The following is a 23,075-nucleotide window of genomic DNA, read 5'->3' on the forward strand; positions in this document are numbered from 1 at the left end:
GCCATGTGATCAGAGGTCTTTGTTTTTTAGTAACTATAAACTTGAACTTTATTATGAAATAGATACCACTGAGAGTTTTTCCTCTCACAAGATGCCTTTAAATCTGATATGACATGATACTGTATGAATGAAAAAGAAGTCATGGTTTCAGATATAAAAAGCCTGAAAGTAAATCTGTGGTATTGCAACCATATTCAGGAAAAGCACCAGTCATTTTATTCAATAGCATTCCTGAGCCAGCTGACAGATGAATCACTTTTGACAGTAACTCACTTTTTGACCTATGTGGCAGAGAGAATATCACCGCAGTAGGAGAGATTTTGTGATAATTGGAAAGTGAAGGGGACTTGGTGGTGCAGTAGGTTAGTGCATTAGCCTTTCCCCTCTGGAGACTTTGGTTCATATTCTACCTTAGCGTCACCAGTGAAAATTCATACTTTGATGTACATATGACAAAAAGACCCATATTTTGGAAAAAAAATATTGCCTTCCTTCATTATAAAGCACTGTATTGGCAAGGATCTTAAGGACGTTATACATTGGCTGGGCGTTTAAACAGCCTTTATTCCTGCAATATGTGTCCATCGAGTCCATTTTCTCCAAAAGAGCATTCACTTAGTGTATTTCTAAAAGGAAGAATGGGAAAGAGTGCTCAGTTGATAAGCATGAAAATCATGCAAATATTGAAGGGAAATCATTCATAATCACTGATAAATTGTCCATTTTCACTTCGAGTTAGCTCTTGTTAATCTCTTTTGCACTGAAGCTGTATTTCTCTTAAGCTGTTTTTCTTGAACCTCTTTCTGCCCAAGATTTTTAAGTGCCAAGTAGGTGCTGTTTCATATGCAGTGGAGTGGAGCTATGATGACATCCAGTGGTTAATTAGTTCAAAAAGTACACATTCCCTAAGGTATCCTGGGAGACACTTTGCACGCCTGCTGGAAAGAAACATATTGCTTGCATTTACAGGTGGTAAACTGAATATAGACTGGTTATCAACGAAGTACTGTGTTTATTACATGTCTAGTTTGAGGAAAACATGGAGTATCCATTAAAACCCAATTTCTCCTTTTTCTCTTAAATTGTAAGAAAAAAAGATAGGGTGGGGCAAACAGAGAAGAAGCAAAGGATTACAGGATAAAGATAGGACAGAGGAAGTTTAAACAGAAAGCAGCAGACAAAAACAGGGCTGACTGATAAATCATTCTCTTAATCAACTGTGCCAGCCAAAGAAGTCCTGAATAAGCAGGTACAAATAAAGAAGCTTTAACTGATTTTTCTTGCCCCCCCCATCACATGCCTAATAATTTAAATTTGTACTTTTCATTGTGCTGGTTTCTAATAGGATGATAGGAGCTTCAGTTTGGGACTTTTCCTTTTTTTTGAATGAAAAATTCTGTAAAATGGGGGAAAGCTTTAAGCAGCTTCTACACTACATAAAGCTTAGATCTCCTTTAAGTGCACAAGATTTCTTGGAGTGCTTTTGGTGGTCAAGGTTTTGTTGTTGCTGTTTTCCTCAGAAGGCCGTGGAGCTCATCTGAAGCCCTGAATAAGAAGCAGAAGCAAGGCAGGATTGAATTGTGACTTTTCTGTAAATTATAATGTTTGCATAGGGGAGTAAGCTATGACGGGACTTCCGCTGGTATGCATACATCTTGCCAGATCAGCTAAGATGGTCACTCCCATTCACCCTTCCCAGGTACCTCTCGCTTCTAATTGCAGACCAGTATCAGGGATCCCTTTGGGATGGCAGTCTCATATCCTCTAAGGGTTGATGATAAATTTCTAGCCTGAAAGAAGGAAGAGTATGTAGGAAGGTCCTTTTGCTTCCCTTTTCCATGCAAAGGTGAGACAAATAGAAATGAAAGTAGGAGCGAGAAAGATAAGAGCTAGGTCTTATGGAGATTTTTGCTCCAGGTAATCAGCGTGGTGTCAGTGTTATGGAGCACAGAAAAGATAGCCTCGGATAATCTTTGCATTTCTTCAGAGAAACTTTCGTTCAAAACACTGCTTTTAGTTTTTACTCAATTTTTCTTGTATCTTTTATTTGATATCCTATAATTATAGATATGGAAATGTTAAATAAACATGTAAATGAATCTGCCAGTATTTACTTTAAGGTACACTGGTACCTTAGAGCAAAGGTCTTATGAAAACTCTTTTCATAAATAAAATTGTCCTGCATTACATACAGTACATTTTCATCATCTGTTCACTTATGCTGTGCTCTATTACAAGTCGGATTCTACAAGAAGTGAAAGATGGCTTGTTTGAAGAAGCTCTGCCGATGTTAAAGTTGCAGATGGGGGAAGAGTACTATATCTTTATTCTGGAAGCCACAATAAAAGCCACATGAACCTTGCAATTCCTGATGAGCTTTCTAGGACTACTAGTTTTGCCTAGCCTTTTCTTCTTAGAATGCAGATAATATTTTTATTCAATTAAGCTTTTAATATGCAACAGTAGTTCTCACTAATAATTGGCTGTGCATCCTAAGACATTTGAAAAACGTATCTGTTCATTACTAAGTTACTGTAATTGTATAATATGTAAACATTCATGGTAGTTCTCATTTTTAGGGTTTTTTTGGGAGGATGTTTTTAAAAATGGAAAATAAAAGGTAAAGGTAATGCAGCAATTGCAACAAAGTGTTCAGCTTTGTAGATGCCAACGGAAGTGTATTTACTTCTGGATTTGATTTTGAGTTGAGAAAATAATGTGACAATTTATTTTTACACCACTTTAGTAGTGGTGTGGATTTTTTTTTTTTAAGTTTCAGTGTTGTTAGGTATGATGTACAGAAGCAGAGTGAGAAAGTGATTTCATGCTCTATTTCTCTAGATGAAGTTTTGTGGTTTGCTGACGAATACTGACATGTAAACCCAAATTGCAGCTTCCCAGGTCTAACAATGGCTAAAAAAAAAAAAAAAAGTTGTTTACAGAAGTCATGGATAGGTTTTTATAAGCCAGAGTGATCTTTTGAAATGAGTTGATACCTTACCATGACACCAGCTAGCTTGAACAAAATTAGCTTTTCTTTTTCTTAGATGCCTAAAATGATTACTGATTTTTATTCTTTTGGCATAGAGTTTGCTATCATAATTTTAAATTAGACTGAAATAAAACAAAAGATAGGGAAAAAAACAGAATTAGTGGTCATGTTGTGGATTTCTTTTGGAATGGAATTTTCCTGATTATCTTAAATCCAATAAGCTTACAGTATTTGGCAGGATATAAAGTGACAGTCATCTAGTCCCTGAATATAAGGAAGTATTAATACCTCTGCTTTTGAAATCTCAAAGTAACTCTCTCTTTGTTCTCTGATACCTAACCCTGAATTTTTATCCTGAATAACTGTTTTTGGTTTTGTATAGTGATCTTGAATGATCAGGAAGTTATAGAATAAGCAAGTTGTATATGCTACCAAGCTACCAGTTTATTATCTCAGCATTCTGCCTCACAGAGGTAGATGTTCACCTTGGGATGATTCTTTTCTTCCCTTTCTCCCACCTGCTCATTTTTGTCCGTCTCTCTTTATTCCATCTCTGCTCCAGACATGGAAAAGTGGCTTATAAAGTAGGCTAAAACTATTACTGTTTACAAAAAATGTGGTGCTGGTTTGTCTTAATATCCAAGGCTTTAAACTATGAGGGTTCTCCAGCTTCTTCAGGAACATCACTGTCCTTCCTGCCTTGGTGGCAGAACAGATAGGGATGGAAACCACTCCAGCCAACCATCTGTCAACAGTAAGCTATCCTCTTTCATTAATCATAGTCCTCTTAGTTGACTGTAGTTGGCCTTTTTACTGGGCTGACACTTTTTCCACATATAATTTAAGACAACATGGTTTCACCTGAAGTAAAACAATCCATCAAATGCTGTGTATTTTTAATGGAAAAAGACATCTTAAAAAGACAGAAACATCAAGTTCCATTCCAAGACATTTATGGCTATGATTCCTGTTCCTGCTGTGTAATCTCAAGAAGAATTGCCACCTAATAATATAGACCAGCAGCCTGTTAAGCTGGTTGTATGTTGTCTGGCCAGATATATGTTTCTGACCTATTTCTAGTATTTTATATTTGTCTTTAAGATGTTTTCTACGATAGCTCTCTGAAGATGAAATTTGATTCCACCAAAAAATTGAGTACCATGCTTTGTATATTTAAATCACAACTTCCGGGTATGAGGAAAAACAAGCTAGAGAAAGGGTAAAATGAAAAAAGTTACTAGTCTGGCAATAACAACAAAGCATTTAATAATTTGTCAGATAACATTTATCAAAAGGTTTTGGTAGTTGCCTACATTCCTAATGAGAAAGTGTGTGATAATAGCCATAATCTCAGATTTATGATAAAGTATTTGAGGTTTCAGACATTTGGTCCAACAAGAACTAATATCATAACAGCATATAAGTAGGTTTCCTGAGTAATTTTGGATTCTGATATAAACTTTTTTCTAAGGACAAACTTGTTTCAATTAAGCATAATGGAATACTGCTGGATGAAGTGATATTATGGCACTGACTTTCTGTTCATTACATAAAACAACATACTGCAAATAAGAATAATAAAATATAACTTGGAAATAATAGCTTTATATTCTCCTCTTCAAGCTCAGTTCTTAGCTGCTGGGAATTTAGAATCAGAATAGCTGTGGGTGGGTAAGAGTAAGAGGCTATGGTTTTCAATTGACTTTCTCTTCCTACATCCTTGGTAGGCTTTGTGGCAAAATGTTTCCAGTCAGCTCTGTATAATACCAGCATTGTAGCCTGATTATATGATGGCAGCCAAGTGCTGTATAGCTGACAGATTTCAAGAGGTATATGAAAAGTATTAAAGATGTGCATCAGTACTGTGAAGTCCATGTTAGGAAAAATTTGGGCTACTACTGTAGGTATTTCTAGCTGTCTTTTGCTTTGGAGGTTAAAGCTTCAATCTTTCATATATTTAGAACTTTTTAAAGGAATGGTTTCCTTCAAGATGACAATAACTCCTGAAAGGATAAAAGCTCAAGGAAATACATAACATACATACTGAAATATGCACACATATTGTACCTCATCTTGCTTAGTTCTCCATGAAATGTCAAAAGAACCTCCTACTGTGCTATGTCTGCAAGCCCTGCAAGACTGATTAAATTTCTATATAATATCAATCGTTGCATCCTGTCAACCATAAATCATGAAATTTGTGTTATAACTTATCACTTCATAAAAAGGCTTAAAACTTTTTTATTATCAGATAGGAAGAGTAAATTGTCTCTCTCATTTTATTTGTGGCAATTTTATGTATGTACTCCATGGTATGGACATGAAACTGAAACAGTGAAAATGTGGGGTGTATTGTATATTCTTTATATATGTGTATGTGAAAGAAATGGATTAAGAAAGTATTTACTGCAATAAATAATAATATGATTTATTTTTCAGCTTTACGCTATCCCAAAATATGGAAACAAAATAAGGTGTCGAAAGCAGAATATCTAAAGATCCCTTGAGTGCAGAATAGAGAATATTCAGACTGTAATAGGATACCATTTCCTCCCTTACATTTTTACCTAGTGGAATAGCAAAATATAATCAGGAGATTTGATGTTAGGAAAGATTTTGCTTTGTGACAGAAACTAGTGTTAAAAGGGCTTGTGGTCATTTCTCACACCACTTCAGGATGTGTGGTTTTTGTATAGAATCTCAACTTACACATTTAAATCGTATTCAATGTTTCTGACCTTTTGGCACCACACACCAAGAGGCTAATGTGAGGAATATGCTCCTCTTGAATTACTGACTGTAGTTTAAATCCATTGTTCAGAGAATTTCAAGATTTTGAATTTCAAACTAAGAAGGATGTAATAAGAATGTCTTTATTCTCATCTCTCTCTCACACTCTCTCTCAAAGGGTTTTGTACTGCTGCTCATCACCATAGCATCTTAGTGCCTTCCAAATAAAATAAATAGCAGTAGCAAAGCCTCTAGTGAACATCATGGGGAACATCAACATTGAGAGGCAAAGCTTAAAAGGCTGCATGCAACACCATATGAATGTGATTAGATTGCTTCTAGACTACAGCTGGCTTAGATCCAACTTGGGTAAAGTGCAGTTAAGTCAATTCAAGCCTGTACTCACCAACCAATATAGACTTGCTTCACGAGTGATGCTTCTGTCATGGCAGGGGTGGAATGTGGGCAAAATGAAAGAGGAGAGTGTGTTCCTGTGACAACTTTTGGTAGTTTGTGATAATTCTGAACAAAGATTTTATTCAAATTGTAAGTCTTGCAGTTATGAATAAATCTGTGATTTTCTTACAATGTTCACTAATATCAGTAAACATAATTTTAATAATATTTTTCTTAATGAAAAAATATCACTTGGGTTAATTTGATACTTGCATGCAAAACTGTGTACTTTCATTTTTGTTCAGTTTATGTCGAGATCAACGCTTAAGTTGATCATAAGTGAGTGGCTTTAAAAAATACAGTGTTCATGGATCATAAGCAGTCTAGTAGAATTCTAGTAGAATTTTGCAAGATATAAAGTCTGAGGTAAAATATATAAAGAAAGGTGATAACTGCAAGAATTTTCAATTTTTAAGAGGTAACAAATAGTAATAATAACAACAAATAATAATATTGTAACAAAAAGTATAAAGTAAACGGTTTAAAAATTCTTAAATCTGAGACACATCAAACCAAGCGCTAGTGAAAAAAGTAACAACCTTTCTCCCCCATTATGGAAACATGGTTAGATCGTATGCATCATAAGGCAAATCTTGTGGCTGACTTTCCATACAATTTAGTAGATTCCATGTGTTGTGAGGAGATTTAATTAAAATCCACTCAGAAATTATCTATATGAAGCCATGTCATATAGTTAACCGCTTTCTCAAAAACTGGCAAAGAAATGATTTCCTGAAACATTTGAGGATCATCAAAAAGATATAATAAATAATGAACTATTTAGAAGCAATCAGTTTTCTCTAACTGTTGATAAAAATTCTGGAGTTTGGATAACTTCTGGCAGGTTACTGACTGCAATTTTTTTTTGAGTGAAATCTGCAAGTGTACAGAAATTATGGTTCTGAAATCAGAGGTGTTGATGCAGTTCTGTGCCTTGATTTTAGGGTTTCTGCTAGTTTTCTGGGGAAATACACTTCATTCTAGGGAAAAAAGAAAGTATATAGAGCCATCAACAATGACTCAGAAGTTTGCTAAAGATCTTTTTAAAGTGCGTTGTTACTTGTTGTGCGTTCTTTGCATTACTTGCCTTATTCATGCAGTCATTGAAGAGTTTATCGACCTTTGCAAAAGCAGTAGTCATTTACCAGCTATTTTCAAATCTGTTGAAAAAAAAAACTCCAAAAAATCTTACTGCATGTGGAAAATGGTGTTGTTCTACTAGATTAGCAATATTCCCTCCAGAGTGATTCTAATGCAAAGATTTTCCTGACCAGGGTCAGCATGGTGCGTATACAACAAATGAACAATTAGGACAATGTTTATTTCCTAACCTCAGAAGAAACAACACACGCATTTAAATCTTAAAGGAATGCTCAAAGATTGCACAGATTTCTTTTAGATTTTTGTTAAGATGAGTTTTGTGCTTTCCATTTTTAAAGTGCACATTATTTACAAAAATATGGGAGCATCCCCTTCCCTTCTACATAAACATGATGCCAAATTCGTAAGCTAAATGAGCGCAGGATGCAAATAACAGCTTTCCTGATGCTAAGAAAGCCAATATCTGCTAGTCTAAAATGTTAAAGGAATGAATAACTCTTGTGTTTTGCTCAGTTTTGAAAGTGTAATGAGAGATACCCAGAGAAAAAAGAGTCTCTAAAAAGTTTGTATAGAAAATACAGAGTAATAGGTCTGCTTTTGAAAATGTTTGTAACACAAAATGTGAAAGAGAGATTTCAATGTGATCATCACAAAATTGAAAATAAGTCTAATGAGAGTATGGCAAAAAGTGTATCAGAAATAAAAAAAAAAAGTTGTCCTAAATTACTGGAAAGCTGAACAACATTCATTTTCTGAGTTCAATAAACTGTTGCTACATGCTTTGCCTGAATCTTTGTATTGTAAAATGCTATCATCTTTGGTGAGGATATTTTAGAAAAAACTGAGAAAAAGACAAATTTGATTGATTGTCTTGGGTGACTTTTTTGGAATATCATTAAAGAGATTATGCACAATTCTTACAAAAACAGTCCTGACATCATAGGATGGTGCTACACCTGATGAGGACAGTATAAATACTTAATTTGTTTGCAAATCTTTAGTTATATTATAGTTATATTTTAAAAGTAATTTATCTAAGTGCTAATGGAAATCCACTTTTGATTTAATTTGGTTTTTTTCAGCCTAGAAAATCAGAGCTAAGTGGTTGTAGAACTAAGGACAGCAAATTGGGTGTATATGCTTGAACCTCATCAGCTGCTGCTTTTATTATTACCTAAGGGGGTGGTATAGGTCTAGAGTGACAGCTAAAAGAATGCAAAGGCTGAAGAGGGGTATCTTGGACAGCAAACAGCTTGCAGTGCCTCTGTGGCTGGGTTTGGGAGGAGAGGAAGAAGATGCTTTGCTCTAGGAAGCTAAGCAAGAGGAGACATTAATAGTACTTTTTCAGAGTTATGGGCAGAGCTGAGCCTTTAGAAGATCAATTGAAAAAGAGAACAGTGATATGATATATAGATAAATTTATTAAAACTTAAACTTGTCATTCTTTTTCAAGTGGTAGAATCCTTTCTAGAAGTCTGATGAATTTTGATCTGAATTAAAAGCCATATTTTTTATTCTGCAGAAAGGGTCTATTTTAAAAAAGCCTTCACATAAGACCTTAAATAGTAGGATTTGGAACAAAGCAATTTGAATTAGTAGACACTTCACACAGTCACATTCTGTCTTTTAAATATGCTGATTTTGATAAAGAATATCTATATTTTTATTTTGTTTTTTTTTAATTTTCCTTAAAAAATCAACTTGTTAAAATGTAGATTTGGCAGAAACCATTAAACTAACAGCGAGCTTCCTCCCTTTGTCTTCCATGAGGTCATAGATTCATAATTTAACCACATTTTATAAACAAAAGTGAACAAACAGGGAAGTAAAAGTCCCAGAGGTGCAGAAAGTGAATCTGAAATGTGGAATCCTACAAGTTATTCCTTATTTAAAGACAAGGCTTTAGGAATCAATAATGAAGTATGCCAGCCTATCTGAATCCTGAAAAGAATAATTTTCCCAATATTTGCCAGATAGAATGAAGGAAAAAACACAAACTTAGGAAGCAATTAATTATTTGAGTCAAAAAAAAAAAAAGAAACAGATGTGAAAGGCAAAGATTTTACACAAGAAAAAAGGCAGATTTTTTGATCAGGAAAATCTGGAAAATATCCAGTGCTCTGGATTCAGTAGATGAAAGATCCAGGACTTCCCCAGAGAAGCAGCACTACAAAAAGCAACAGTTAAAGCTGCTCAACTTTGCATTGCAAATATCTCTCATATATTCTTCCTTTTCAGGTGAAGAGCATCCTGCAGAGTCCTCCCAGCAAAGACATGGAAGTTTAAAAATGTAGATGTTGACCTACTTGAAACTGGGCTTCAGTAACCAGTGAATATCACACAGTCTCCTATACATCTGTCAAAGATAAAGGTCCACTCTATTCAGACTTAATTTTGAAAATGCAAATTTTGGGTGTCTGCTTTCTTACTCAAAGAACTTAAAACATATCTTCATTTTCTACAATTTGTATTTCCTAGCGGCTCAACAGAAGTCTTAAACTCAGGACTTCATGCCAGACCTTTTGATCTAAAGACACTAGCAACAACTGAAATTGCTGTTCCCAGTCTTGTTCCCAGGTGGTAATTGTATGTTTCAGTAAGCTAAATGATAGGAATGAGTACAGTTTAGAAGAGAAAAGGCAAGGAAACAAACAAACAATATCGTTTCCATCTTAATAAAAAGCTATCTGTGTAAAAACAACTTTTCTTTTATTTATATTGAATAATTAAACAAAACTAAATTTCTATGAAATATTGTTATGACGTTGATATTAATAATGCTCTGTTTCTGAAAGACTGAAATACAGTTTAATGCTAAGCTCCATATAACATATGTATAACATAGTAACATATATATAAGATACAATGTATTTCTGTGAAAGCTTATTATATAAGCAAGATCAACAAATGTTGGAGAAGGAAATAAAGATGTGGAAAGGTCAAATGACTTGCAAGATGAGATCACTGAATTTGTCCAGATCTCTTGCATCCCAGTCTCATTCTATAGCTATTACACCAGTACTTGATGACAGTTCCTAAATGGGTCACAGAAACATTCATGCTGGGCATGAGAGGTGAGAATAGGTGGGAAAATTGCAAGACACAGCTATTTACACCTGCTGTCTAACAGCTAACTACCTATAATTAATCACAGAATCACAGAATCACAGACTGATTGAGGTTGGAAGGGACCTCTGGAGGTGGCCTCCCTGCTCAAGCAGGGTCATCTACAGCACATTGCCCAGGATCGCGTTCAGGTGGGTTTTGAATATCTCCAGTGAAGGAGACTCCACAGCCTCTCTGCGCAACCTGAGCCAGTGCTCACAGGAAGTTTTTCCTCATGTTCAGATGGAACTTCCTGTGGTTCAGTTTATGCCCGTTGCCTCTTGTCCTGTCGCTGGGTACCACAGAGAAGAGAGACTGGCCTCATCCTCTCGACACCCTCCCTTCAAATGCTTGTACACATTGATAAGATCCCAGCTCAGTCTTCTCTTCTCCAAGCTAAACGGTGCCAGCTCCCTCAGCCTTTCCTCATAGGAGAGATGCTCCAGTCCCCTCATCATCTTAGTGGCCCTTCTGGACTCTCTCCAGGAGTGCCACGTCCCTCTTGTCCTGGGGAGCCCAGCACTGGACACAATACTCCAAGTGGGGGCTCACCAGGGCTGAGCAGAGGGGCAGGATCACCTCCCTCGACCTGCTGGCAACACTCTGCCTAGTGCACCCCAGGATACCGTTGGTCTTCTTGGCCACAAGGGCACATTGCTGCCTCATGCTTAACTTGTTGTCCACCAGCACTCCCAGCTCCTTCTCTGCAGAGCTGCTCTCCAGCAGGTCAGCACCCAGCCGGGACTGGTGCCTGGGGTTCTTCCTCCCCAGGGGCAGGACCCTGCACTTGCCTGTGTTGAACTGCAGGAGGTTCCTCTCTGCCCACCTCTCCAGCCTGTCCAGGTCCCTCTGAATGGCAGCACAGCCCTCTGGTGTGTCAGCCACTCCCCCCAGTTTAGGATCAGCAGCAAACATGCTGAGAGTGCACTCTGTGCCTTCCTGCAGGTCATGGATGACTACACTGAACAAGACTGGACCCAGGACTGACCCCTGGGGGACACCACTAACTACAGGCCTCCAACTAGACCTCTGTGCCACTGACCACAACCCTCTGAGCTCGGCCATCCAGCCAGTTCTCAATCCACCTCACCGTCCACTCATCTAGCCCACACTTCCTGAGCTTGCCTAGGAGGATGTGATGGGAGACAGTGTCAAAAGCCTTGCTGAAGTCCAGGCAGACAACAGCCACTGCTCTCCCCTCATCTACCCAGCCAGTCCTTCCATCATAGAAGGCTATCAAATGGGTCAGCAGCTCTGTTGCTTTGTGATGGGTCAGTTAATGTAAATACTGCAGCTAGTCACTTGCCGCCTTTGCTCTGCAAAAGCTGAGCTGCTGTTGCCTCAGAAAGTGTCATGAAGACTCATGAGGCAAAAGGAGGTTGTGATTTTTTAGGAAGTTTTAGAAATACTACGTTAAGCTGCACTTTTTCTTATATATTCTTGTTGTATTCTGGTTTTACCTTACAAAGTCTGACATTTGTGGTTTCCTTTCACAGATCATAGGCTCTGTTCATACATTATCTCTGCCCCATAATTAAGTGTCCAAAGATCACAAGAATAGCAAGAATTTCAGCTTTCCTCTCTGTGGCTGAAATCAATTAGCAGTAGTGTTATCCTGCATGGTAGCTCAGGTATCTACTGTTAGGTCATTCAACAGCCCTATTTTTAATGCGTTGCTTAAAATTTGTTTTTAATCCCTTTTGCTATTTACGGAAGTCTATGACAGTCATGACCCTGTTAATGCTGGGAATACACCTTGTGCCACTGTTCTTTACAGTTTATCCTTCTATGACTATGCAGCCTCTTGGGTTAGCTTTCTCTGAATCTGCTGTTCATTGGACATGTGATTAGAGAGGCCACTTAATACCGTAAGGTATTAAGTAAGCTTTTAGTGCTGTTTCCTGTATCAATATTTATCTGCCTTTTCCTGGTCTCCTTTATTTTGTTGTTCTAAAAGATGCTGGCTCAACTCATTGTCTCTGATTCAGTAAGATCTGCTGATGTGAGTTTCAAGTGAATGCTGTCCCTTCTGATGTGTTCGTATATGTTCTCAAGAGAGCAAAAAAGAGACTTGCAGTTTAGTTGAGCCTCTATAGTAGTTGGATCTCTTATTCTCTGTAGGGAACTCTAGAGTGGAAAATGCAGCCAGTCATGCATGCTGTAATTTACATCTGATTGATGAAGGTTTTAGATTCACAGAAACAATTTGCACTGGGACTTTTAAGGGCCTAAAATTGAAGAATTTTGCCACTGCTACCCAGCATTAATTTTTGTCTTGTTCAGTCATGTATCGCTCCCCATGTCAAGTTTGTTCTCAGAAATAACCCTTAAAATCATACATTTCATACTTGTTTCTAGTGTTAAGTGATCAAGTAACTACATTAAGTCATAGCTGAAAACACAGCATTTCAAATGGTTAAATAAATAATTGTATTCTTATTTTATTCTTTTTTAAAGAAAAAAGTGCACCATGTAGCACTTACTGTGCTTACAAAAGAAACTCATCCTTTATTCTTACAATATCCAAATATTTGCACTCTTTATTTACTAATTCGCTAAAGTCTTCAGGAAAAAACCCACAATCTTTAGGCAAAAAAACCTAGCATTGAATAAAAGCTTTTGGACATCTCAAAAAAGAGGATGAAATTAGCATTTACTAATAAAAATGAAACTGAATTAGTCCAATAAGGTATTTTCACTAAGGTCTTAGACAAACATCTATACAAAATGAAATAACATGAAAACTTAGTATTTTATAAAATATATTAGATAATTTATATTACTATCATACCAAAAATATCTTGTGTGATTAAAAACGAGAGGTATCAGGTATAGTTACAATTAGGATTATCACAAAGCATATGTGAAGTGTTTCTTTTAATTATTATTTTAAGCTAAGTCCATTTATTTAAACATTTAAACATTCAATTTAATTATGAATAACATGGGGTATCTAATAATGTGCTTGGTACCAGAAATCTCTCTTCACAACAGCATGGATTTCTTTTGGTCTTGTTTTCAGATCACTCGACTGAGTGATATAGCTACTATGGAGTTCCAGTGAATGTTTCTTCGTAAGTCTGGTGTTTATTTATAATAAATTATATAATTTATATACTACAGTACAATGAATACATAATCATTTATTCATGAAAACCTAGAAGACCTCTATGATTTTTCTTATCAAGTACAGGACTAGAGAAAACATCCTGTGTCATCAAGTCCACTCCCCTGCCATCAGCCACACTGTATAAGCACTTCATGAAAACCTCCTTCTTTAAAACTGTTTATGTTGTTTACCATTAATATTGTTGTTTACCTTACTCCTGTCATTCAGCATCTTTCTCCTGTCATCATTGGAAACCTACTTATATTTTCCAGCGTAAATGTATTCACAGTCAGTTTTACTCATTTGCCCATTAGGTCAAATAGTTCTTTTGCTTTCCTGGCACTTATACTGTTGCTATTCTGAGACAGAGTGAGCAATATTCATCTCACTGGATAAAATAAGTCAAGCTTCTCTAGTCCAGCTTTCTTTTCTAAGATCTGCACTCCATTGCATATAGTAACCTAATAGCACCCTTTGAGCACATCTCTGCTTGAATTCATCTTTCTGGAATGCAGGTAAATAGTTACTAGTGTTCAGAACAGCACCATAAATATTTCTTTACCTTTGCTGGAAATTCTTCATTTGATATAAAACGTGGTCAAATAAAATTAAAAGGAAATGCCAGCAATTAAGATAACCCCAAATTAGTGGAAAAATAAAAAGGAGAAGTGAGTAAATTCCATCTCTCCCTAAATAGCAAGAATGTCTGTGAGTGTGGATACATGTGCTATGAGAATAGCTTCCTAGAAGCTTCTCAGCAGTGCAGGCAAAACTGACTTTTGACTAGTGAGAGACTGTATTCTGGGGGGATATGGTTGGGATAGGTCACTGAAGACACACTGGGTGTCTTTAATATCACTCAAGTTCCTGTATTCTAGCTTGAAGTTGTGAATAGTTCTTAGGATAGGATTTGCAGATTTCTTTTAAAGAGGAAAAAAACATCAATTCTGTTTTTTCTTCTGCTTGGTTGGAAGAGGAGTTGCCTGCAACTCCTGCAACTGGCACCAGGCAAGTCTTGTTCTAACCTAGCATGTGCCACGCTGATCTCATCTGGAAGCCTCCTGAATTTAAAGAGTTGAGGACAGTGGACGTTTTCTTTCTGAATTTCTTTTTTTTTTAAGTATCAGGAAATAGCGAGTGGGAGGATCAGAGCAAATCTTACTATGCAATGTAAGAATAGTCAAATAGTTTTCTTTCAAAGGTATAAAAAAATTTTTCTTGTAAATGTATCTTAAAAATGAAGCACCAGAAAATTATCATTCCTTATATATATTTCCAAGCTAGCTAAACATGTAAATGTATAAATTTGCCATAAAACTTATTAATGGGAATTTGTTTACATATTTTTATCTCAATTATCTATGCACACAGGACCCATTCAATCAATTTTTCACTAAGTAGTTTTCAAAATATAATTACTCTTATGGGTAGGTCTATGAACAGCAGTGTCATTTACACTATAGTTCACTAATTGCACTTCTAAGCCATTATAATGAATTATACTTGTACATTCTTCAGGAAGATCAGTTAATGCTAATCACTTCTATCACATATATCACTTAGAAGACATCCATGTATAACAGCCTTTTCATTTGCAGCCTTATTCCCTTTTAATTTTCTTGAATTGTAAGATATGACCATAAAAATATAGTGTTAGCCTTGTAAACTTAGTAATAAAAGTAGAATTTTAAAATTTGGAACAATTAATTTTTTTTGTTTTTGAATAAATTTGAGATGGGAATTATTAGATTTGGGATTGTTAGGAGTGCAGTTCTGGAACACCGGTTCAGGAATTACTGGCTACAGGAATAACAGGAATAACTAGTCATTGTATGAAGCTTGATACATTTATGAAAGGGATGTATACAATAGAACTTTTTATGTCAGGTGACCAGATTTGTTGAACCAGATGCTTTTTAGCCCTATTTTTTATGCTTTAACAAGACACAGAGAACTATATACTGCAAAGTAAGCAGCTGAGTGCTAATTTATAGATCGGGTGCCTAGATGCAAGCAATAAAAAAGATTCCTTTGCAGGACGAGGGATACTGAAATAATGATCTCATGCTTGCATGAAATCCTTCTGACTAGTTTGACAAGGAAAGTGTAATTTTTTAAGGAAGTGGGAAACTTTGCTGGGGATATAGGTACAAGAAACCCAGTTGTCCCAAGTGTGAAAAAGAGTTGCCACCTCTTCTGTACTTGTTATCATCACAGAATATTAGGACAATATTTCACTAGTAGCTTACTGGAATTTCTCAGAAGTTGTGGTAACACATGCAGCAAGAATCTTAAAAATAGATTAAATGTGAGAGATGGATTGATGTACAAATGCTATCTCTAGTATAAATAATAAGCATTAACTGATATCATCAACATGGTTGCTATTGTTGGAATCCTCATAAAATTCCTGTGATACTTAAGCTACTGGTGTCTTTGCTCACATTTGAAAGTTTCTAAAAGTTAATTGTGAAGAGAGACTATTTATATGTGAATACATCAGAAATGTGAAACAAGTAGTCTCTCTGTTAGGTTCATAAGCTAAAGAAAAACATAGGCTGAAAAATATAAACTCAGGTTCTCAATTCCCAAATTGCAACTCATTCTAAAATGAAAGTTAATGATAAAGAGAAAGAAGGGCCCCTGGCTTAAAAATGTGCTTTGAAAGGGTGTGAGAAATTCTTTGTGGAAAAATTACAATATCAGAAAATACAACGCAAAGGAGTTTTATGATGTCTGACTAGTATAACTTCCTTGAGAGAGATCGCGCATATCAGTAACTAAACCAGCTTACTTTACTTGCCCTTTTACAGAAAAGGGGTAATAGTATTTAAAAATTCCAAATTTTCCTGCTTTAGTGCTGTTTGAGGATCCCATTAGACACTCCAAAGACAATTATTTTCCTGGTGCAATTCTATTGACCACTTTACTAGAATTTTATCTGTAGTTGTAGACATACATGCAGTAGTATTTGTCATCTCAATGTGGTGTTTATGGAGTTGTCTCTTCAGTAAAATCAGAGGACTGTCATGCTAGCTGGCTCCAAGACCACATCCTTTTCAACTCGTGTGGAGGAGTAACGTTTAGTAGGCTAGCCAAATGACTGGTGAAATTCTTAGCCATAAAGAGAAGACATAATGATAAAAAGGAGAGAATGAAAAAGGTAGCTTTCAGAAGACGAGAGGAAGAGGTTGTGTAAATAGATAGGGAATGGTACTTAAGGGAGGATGTCCTGGGCAGAAGCTGTACAGAAGTCTAATAACTGAAGGAAAACTGTTTGAGAAAAGTACTACAAATTTCTTTTAAAGCAAGGAAGAGTCAATTCCGTGTACCTGGAGCCTGCTTGTTAACAAGAATCAGGTGCTCTGGAAAAAAAAGCAATGAAGTACTCTTCCGTGAACTATCTTCCAGCAGCCAAACAGTGTAATGTAGATCTAACGTTAAAAAGTATTTTATAAGAAGAAGAAAGAATCTATCATTACTCTTCTTATGAGAAGAAATCTGTATACCATCGTCTTCTTATAATTTTTCCCAAGATCTTGTTATTGTGCTCCTCTTACTGCTTTGTTTAATTATTAGATATATAGAAACATTTTCCATATTAGCATCTTGGAACGACTATTGTAATAAAAACAACAAAGCCAAACCATTCTATTATTTTTTAAATGTTGTTTAAGGTGTGAATTTAAACTATATGAAATTGCATCCACTTGTGTGGGATTGGAGAATGTTCTGCCATACAGATGTTGCATTTCCCTAAGTTTCTCCACCCTAGAGTTTGCAGAAATACAGAAAAAATACAGAATATTGGCGTACCAAGATAAGACGGACGTAGGTATGGGATGTGATTGAGGTGCTTTGACATCTGAATCCCATTTGAGAGTCAAAAGGAATACAAAGTTTAAACTATTCTAAAGCTAGGTCGGTGACTAGGCAGCTGAAAGTAAGTGGTGAGCAAAAGGAGATTAGGGAGCATCTCAGCTACAGACAGAAATAGCCATGAAATCCTGTTTTTCTTCTGCTCTATAGTCCTGCACCGTTTGGCACAGACATATGACTGTGCAAGGTCCATTGCTGTTCCCATTTCTCATCCTTTTCTAATTGTTATCCAGTATATATATATCTAGTCTTTGAAGGACATACTGCCAAAGGACCTGTAAGTTCACAGCCTGGTATGCACGCTAATAGTGTAAGTGTTCTGGCTACACCTGAGGCTGTACTTTCAGGCTCGCTATATGAAGAGAGGCAATTTTATTCTGAAGAGCAGCCCTCAAAATAGCTATTATTGTAACTTTGCTTTTATTTTCTCTGTAGTTTGTGTTTCTAGTTAACATGGAATCATCCTAAGTATAGTCGAAATAAGTGATAGCAAACGTACATCTAGACTAGTGTCCAGGCTGAAGCACTGATTGATAGTGGTTACTTAAGAAAGCCAATAACGCACAGAGTTGGTTCTAACTCTTTTAGCATTTCCAGCAAACAGTGCTTAAGGAGTGCATGAGTGAGAGGCTGTCCTTGGACTGCTGTGTTTAATAACTATCAATGTACTTATCCTCCATGACTGGTCTAATCCTTTTTCGAACCCATTTACACTTCTGGCCTCCAGAGATGCAGAAGGAAAAACTCCAGCTCCACAGTGCAGTTATGTATTATTTAAAGCAATACTTCTTTTTTAAAAAACCTATTGTTCAGCGACATCACTGAGTACTCGTAGTTTCAGTTTTTTGAGAAATAAACAGTTATTTCAACCTCCTCTTTTTCCCTCTGTTTATGACTTTGGATTTCTATTTACTGACACAGTCATGCCCTCTATGTGGGGTTCTAGTCTGTTAATTTTTTCTTCTCATTTGAAAGCAATTCAATGCCTCTGATTGCTCTTCTTGTCATTTTCTACTTTTCCATTGCTATGGTTATTAAAAAAAACAAAACAGAGTTACATGCTGTATTGAAGAGGTAGAAGTACTTCACGAATAGTGCACAGTAATGTTTTCTGTTTTATTGTAAATTCTTTTCCTTTATTTTTCCACCTTCTTCATGACCACTGCTGAGGATTTGGCTGGTCAATTCACAGAATTATCTGCAATGTTTTCAAAATCTTTTGACTGGCAACCAAGACAGTTTAAAATCCACCATAGCATATTTACAGCTATCTTGATTTCTCCACTCCTTTTTTCATTATATCCACTGTTTAGAAACCCATCCACTCTTTTATCAGCTAGTCACTCAATATTGTGCGTTGGCTAGGCATTGGCAGGATAAGAGGAAATTTTGCAGAACAGAGCCTGGGGGACTTGGTGGACAAGTTGATTATAAGTCAGCATGGTGCTCTTGCAGCAGTGAAGTCCAACTGCATAGTCAAAATGCAGAGGAGAATATTTTTTATTTCTGTTCAGCACTTGTGGTACTGCGTCTGGAGTACTACGTCCAGTTTTAAGCTCCCCAGTACAGGAAAGACTTTGATACACTGAAGAGAGTCCAGTGAAGACCAAGCAAGGTGATTAGGGGTCTGGAGCACATGACACAGAAAGAGGAGTCAAGAGAGCTGGGTCTGTTCAGCCTGAAGAAAAGACCCAGGGTATCTTACTGATGGCTTGAACTACCTAATGAGACATTATAGAGAAGACAGGGCCCGACTCTTCTCAGAGGTACGCAATGAAAACATGAGAAGCCATAAACATGATGAACAAGGAAACAAGAAACAAGGAAAATTCCAATTAAAATTCCAGTCAGACTGTGAAAAGTTTTTTTTTTTTTTTCCCCTCCAAAGGCTATCAAATGCTGGAACAGGTTGTGAAGAAGGAATTTTGAAATTGTCATCTTTGGAGATATTCAAAATTCAACTAGACAAAGCTATGAGCAATGATCTAACTTCAAAAGGAGGGATCCTTCTCTGAGTGAAAACAGATGGCCTTTAGGAATACCTTCCCGACTCAATTATTCTGTGATTCTAATTCTCTTTCTGAAACTATTTGTAGTCAGCAGAAAGTGTTGAGTATGTGGAATAATGTGTCATCCCATTGCTTTGTCACCTCAATATCTGCACCATATTTAAGATTAGGTTTAATTTAAGATTAGATATCCTCTCTTCATTTTGAAAATTGACTGTTTATTCATAACCTTTGTTTGCTATCTTTTAATCAATACTTAATTCTTAAAAGGACCTTCTATTTTATCCCCCAATTTTCATTGTTCATTTCTTAAGTCCTTTAGTGTGGGATATAGATCCAGGAGATCATCCATATCATATGCCTCACAGACCTCTAATAGATTTGTGAAGCCTCAGTTCTCTTTGCAGAAGCTCTGCTTACTGGTGTTCCATATCTTTACTAAGCATATTTGTCATTATATCTTCTACCAGCTTGTCTGGTAGCAAAGTCAGACTTACTAGTGTTTATTTCCCAGATCACCTCTGGAGACTTTTTAATGAATAGTTATTATATATGCCATCTTCCTTTTCCCTACACTAAAGCAGATTTAAGTGGTCAATTATGTACTTATTATGTTAATAAGTCAGCAATTTCATATGTGAGTTCTTTTAAAAATACAGGTGGTTACTGCTGAATCATGGTGATTTTTTACTCTCCAGCTGATCAGCTTGTTCCTAAAACCTCTTATGTTATTTCAATTTGAGATTTTTCAGACTCACCTCTAGCAAAGAATCGCCCTGATGTAGGAATCTTATGTCTGCTTCCGCAGTGAACAGGAGATGCTGGATTCATGGGGTGAATACCGATTCTGCTGAAGTCAGTCCGAGTTTTAATTTCAGGAATACCAGAATTCAGCCTTGGTATAAAGCCACGGATAAATACTGCATGCTTTGAAGCCTTGATTGTTTACATCTAGGGTAGTTATTACTGAACAGGAATATAACAAAATCGGAGGCAAATACAGTTAGGTACCAAATCTGTTGTTCAAGATGTGTGAGTAAAGCCCCGTAATCTGCAAAAATATTGTTAGGATTTGAAATGCTGCTTTACGTTACAGGTGTGCCTCTGATGTAAACTGACAGGCTGGAGAGTGAAAGTTAATTTGGTGAGCACTCTAGACTGGGATGCTGCATAGATGCTGTTCTTTAAGTCCATTGACACAGCTGAAAAACAAAGCCAGTGTGTTCAGTGACTGAAGTGTTTAAAAAAGGTTATACAAACAGAATCTAAATTAAGCCTAAATTTTGTGTTGTGCCCTTTCTGCACAGTTATTATCAAGTAGCAAGCTATGTAAAATATGGAAACAGATTGGTAAGGTACCAACAAATAGCCTACAAATTAAATGGAGTAATTATAGGAGGTATTCCAAAAATGAAAACAGTTTTATTGTAAAGTAATATTTGACACTGAATATTTGTAAGGCCATGCAAAATAGGAGGAGATTAGTCAAGAGGAGGAACTCTAAATCAGTTTATTGTAAAGACAAAGGAAAAGAAGTTGCTTGGAAATAAGCAAGAAACATTCCTATGTGCAAGAATAATACTGCAAGCAAAGGAAGCAAGGGAATCAGAATACCTATGTAATCTGTGCATCATTCAGTCCAGAAATATAGGAGCATTAATTTGAAGCAGCTAGGAGACATGTTAGGGTTTGTATTTTCAATCTAGTACTCTACCATCTCCTTCCCAAACTGCATACCATTAGCACTTCTATATTCTAATCTCTCCCTTGCTGCTTAAAATTATCACTCCTTTATTTCAAATATGCCTTCTTATCCTCTGCTCCGCTAATTGGCTTTATTACCCTCGACCCCTTCTTCCCTCCGCTGCAGGCAGCTTGACATTTTTTTTTATCAGCTAATCCCCACTTTTCACATACATACCCTTCCCCCCCCGCCCCGTATTTGTTCCCTTTCCTCTTCGGGTGTATTCAGTGCTGCAGAGAGCTTTTCAGCAGATATTCAAACCCCTGGAGAAATCCAAAGAGATCGAAACACAGCACAAGAGCTAGGGGTGTTCTCTTCTGGGCTGCCAAAAGCATAAGGCAACACTCGGAATGAGGTCACTCTACCGTGTGATCTCATTTTGAATTGGATTTGCTTATGGGGAGTAGGAAGCCTGATAGGGAAAGGATATTGTTTTGCTCCTTAATATTACATCAACAGACTGTGAAAATACCTAGACATTTACTTCATTTCCTAATTCATATATTTGTTTGTGTGTCAAGGGTTTAAAAAAGATGAGGAGACAGTAGAACGCTGCCTTAAGTTAGGCATGGAGTGGACTTGCAGCTGCTGAGTGTAGCAAGTACATACAAAGTCGACAAAATCAAATGAAATATTTGACAAAATTATTTTTCAGGGCAACTGCAGGTGCTTGAAAAGAATACCAATGGTTTTGATACTCGGGAAAACAAGGCAGAATTGGCAAGGGATAGCGTAGCATGAGCGGGCGCTTTAGAAACTTCCCTATGTGAAGTGCTGCCAGTAGGCCGTGTAGGAAGAATGTCGTACTCTAATAATTGCACTGAATTTTTCTTTGCAGTTCCTAACAAATAAGTGTGTTATTTTTTATGAAAAAGACAAAAATGGGCGTTTCACACCCCAAAGAGCATACACAATGTAAAAAACAGAGAGAACAACACGCTGGAAGGCTATGCCTAGTTTCAATTAAAACTTTTCTCTTTGAAAGCATCATCATTGATTGTCACACCATTAATAATGTTTTGACATAAAGAAACTGCCAGGACTCTGTCAGTGTCAAGGAAGGAGTAAGCCATACGGAGTGGTTTGAATGAGAAATTAAATGGCAACTTTTAAACTCTCTCCCTTAGAGAAAGAGCAGCGTTTGCAGTATACTTTTCAGAGTCACTGAGATTTTGTTTCTCAGCTTGAGTGTGTGCAGAACTAAACCCTGATTAAGGTAAGGGCCTTAAAGATAAGAATATTTGCTCTTGTGATTAGATATTAACACAGAGGAAGCAGCAGAGTTAGGGTTAATTTTGTGTGTTTTTTGCCAGAGCATTTCTGCAATTTTTTTGCCATTATTTTTGGAATGAATATATAATCTCTGCTGACTACATGGATTGTATGCATAGCAAGTATTGGAATGTGTATGTCAGTAAATTTTAAAAGCTAATCAATAATGTTTATTTTTATTAGGTTAGAAAATATTTCTTAAATATGCATTTTAAAGTTTGTCTTTCTGTGTAATGCTTTATCTTTCAATCTCAAAAAATGATAGCTCATGATAACTTTCATTTGTGAATATGAGCTAGGACTATTGCTGTAATGAAAAATACTCTCTATAGCAATGCAGGCTGTAAAAAAAAAAAAATCCAACAAAATTCTCTGCTGCCTGAAATCAATAATAAAATAAGTTCATTTCATACAAACACACATCTAAAGCCTTCATGACAGTCTAAAAAATGTAAAAATGCCTGCAGAGGATATGAGTTTATTGAATTTTCTTACTTTACTGTTTCATAGACTCTATCCTAACCAGATGGTATAATCTGATTGTATCAACCTAGAAGTATATAGGATTTTATTTTAATGTTAAAAAGGTCAGTAGCTTTGGAACTTAAATTCTTTGTCTTCTATACTGCACTAGAATCTCAGCACTGAAGTATTACCAGATAACTTTAATAAAAAGGA

The 23,075-nt window shown here is 36.4% G+C and overlaps 1 long non-coding RNA gene across 5 annotated transcripts in view; it reads left to right on the forward strand.

The window, feature by feature from the left end:
• LOC138066722 (uncharacterized) overlaps positions 1 to 23,075 on the forward strand; it is a 148,291-nt gene that overhangs the window by 84,738 nt on the left and 40,478 nt on the right. The window contains exon 4 of one of the 5 annotated variants that reach the window (XR_011140144.1): positions 9,518 to 10,217. The exons of the other annotated variants lie outside the window; for them this stretch is intronic. This is a non-coding gene — a long non-coding RNA (uncharacterized lncRNA). Of the gene's footprint in view, positions 1 to 9,517; positions 10,218 to 23,075 lie in introns of those variants that run through there. 5 annotated transcript variants of the gene reach the window in all.

Source organism: Struthio camelus, chromosome 3, assembly GCF_040807025.1.
Source record: "Struthio camelus isolate bStrCam1 chromosome 3, bStrCam1.hap1, whole genome shotgun sequence".
In the NCBI taxonomy this organism is placed as follows: Eukaryota; Metazoa; Chordata; class Aves; order Struthioniformes; family Struthionidae; genus Struthio; species Struthio camelus.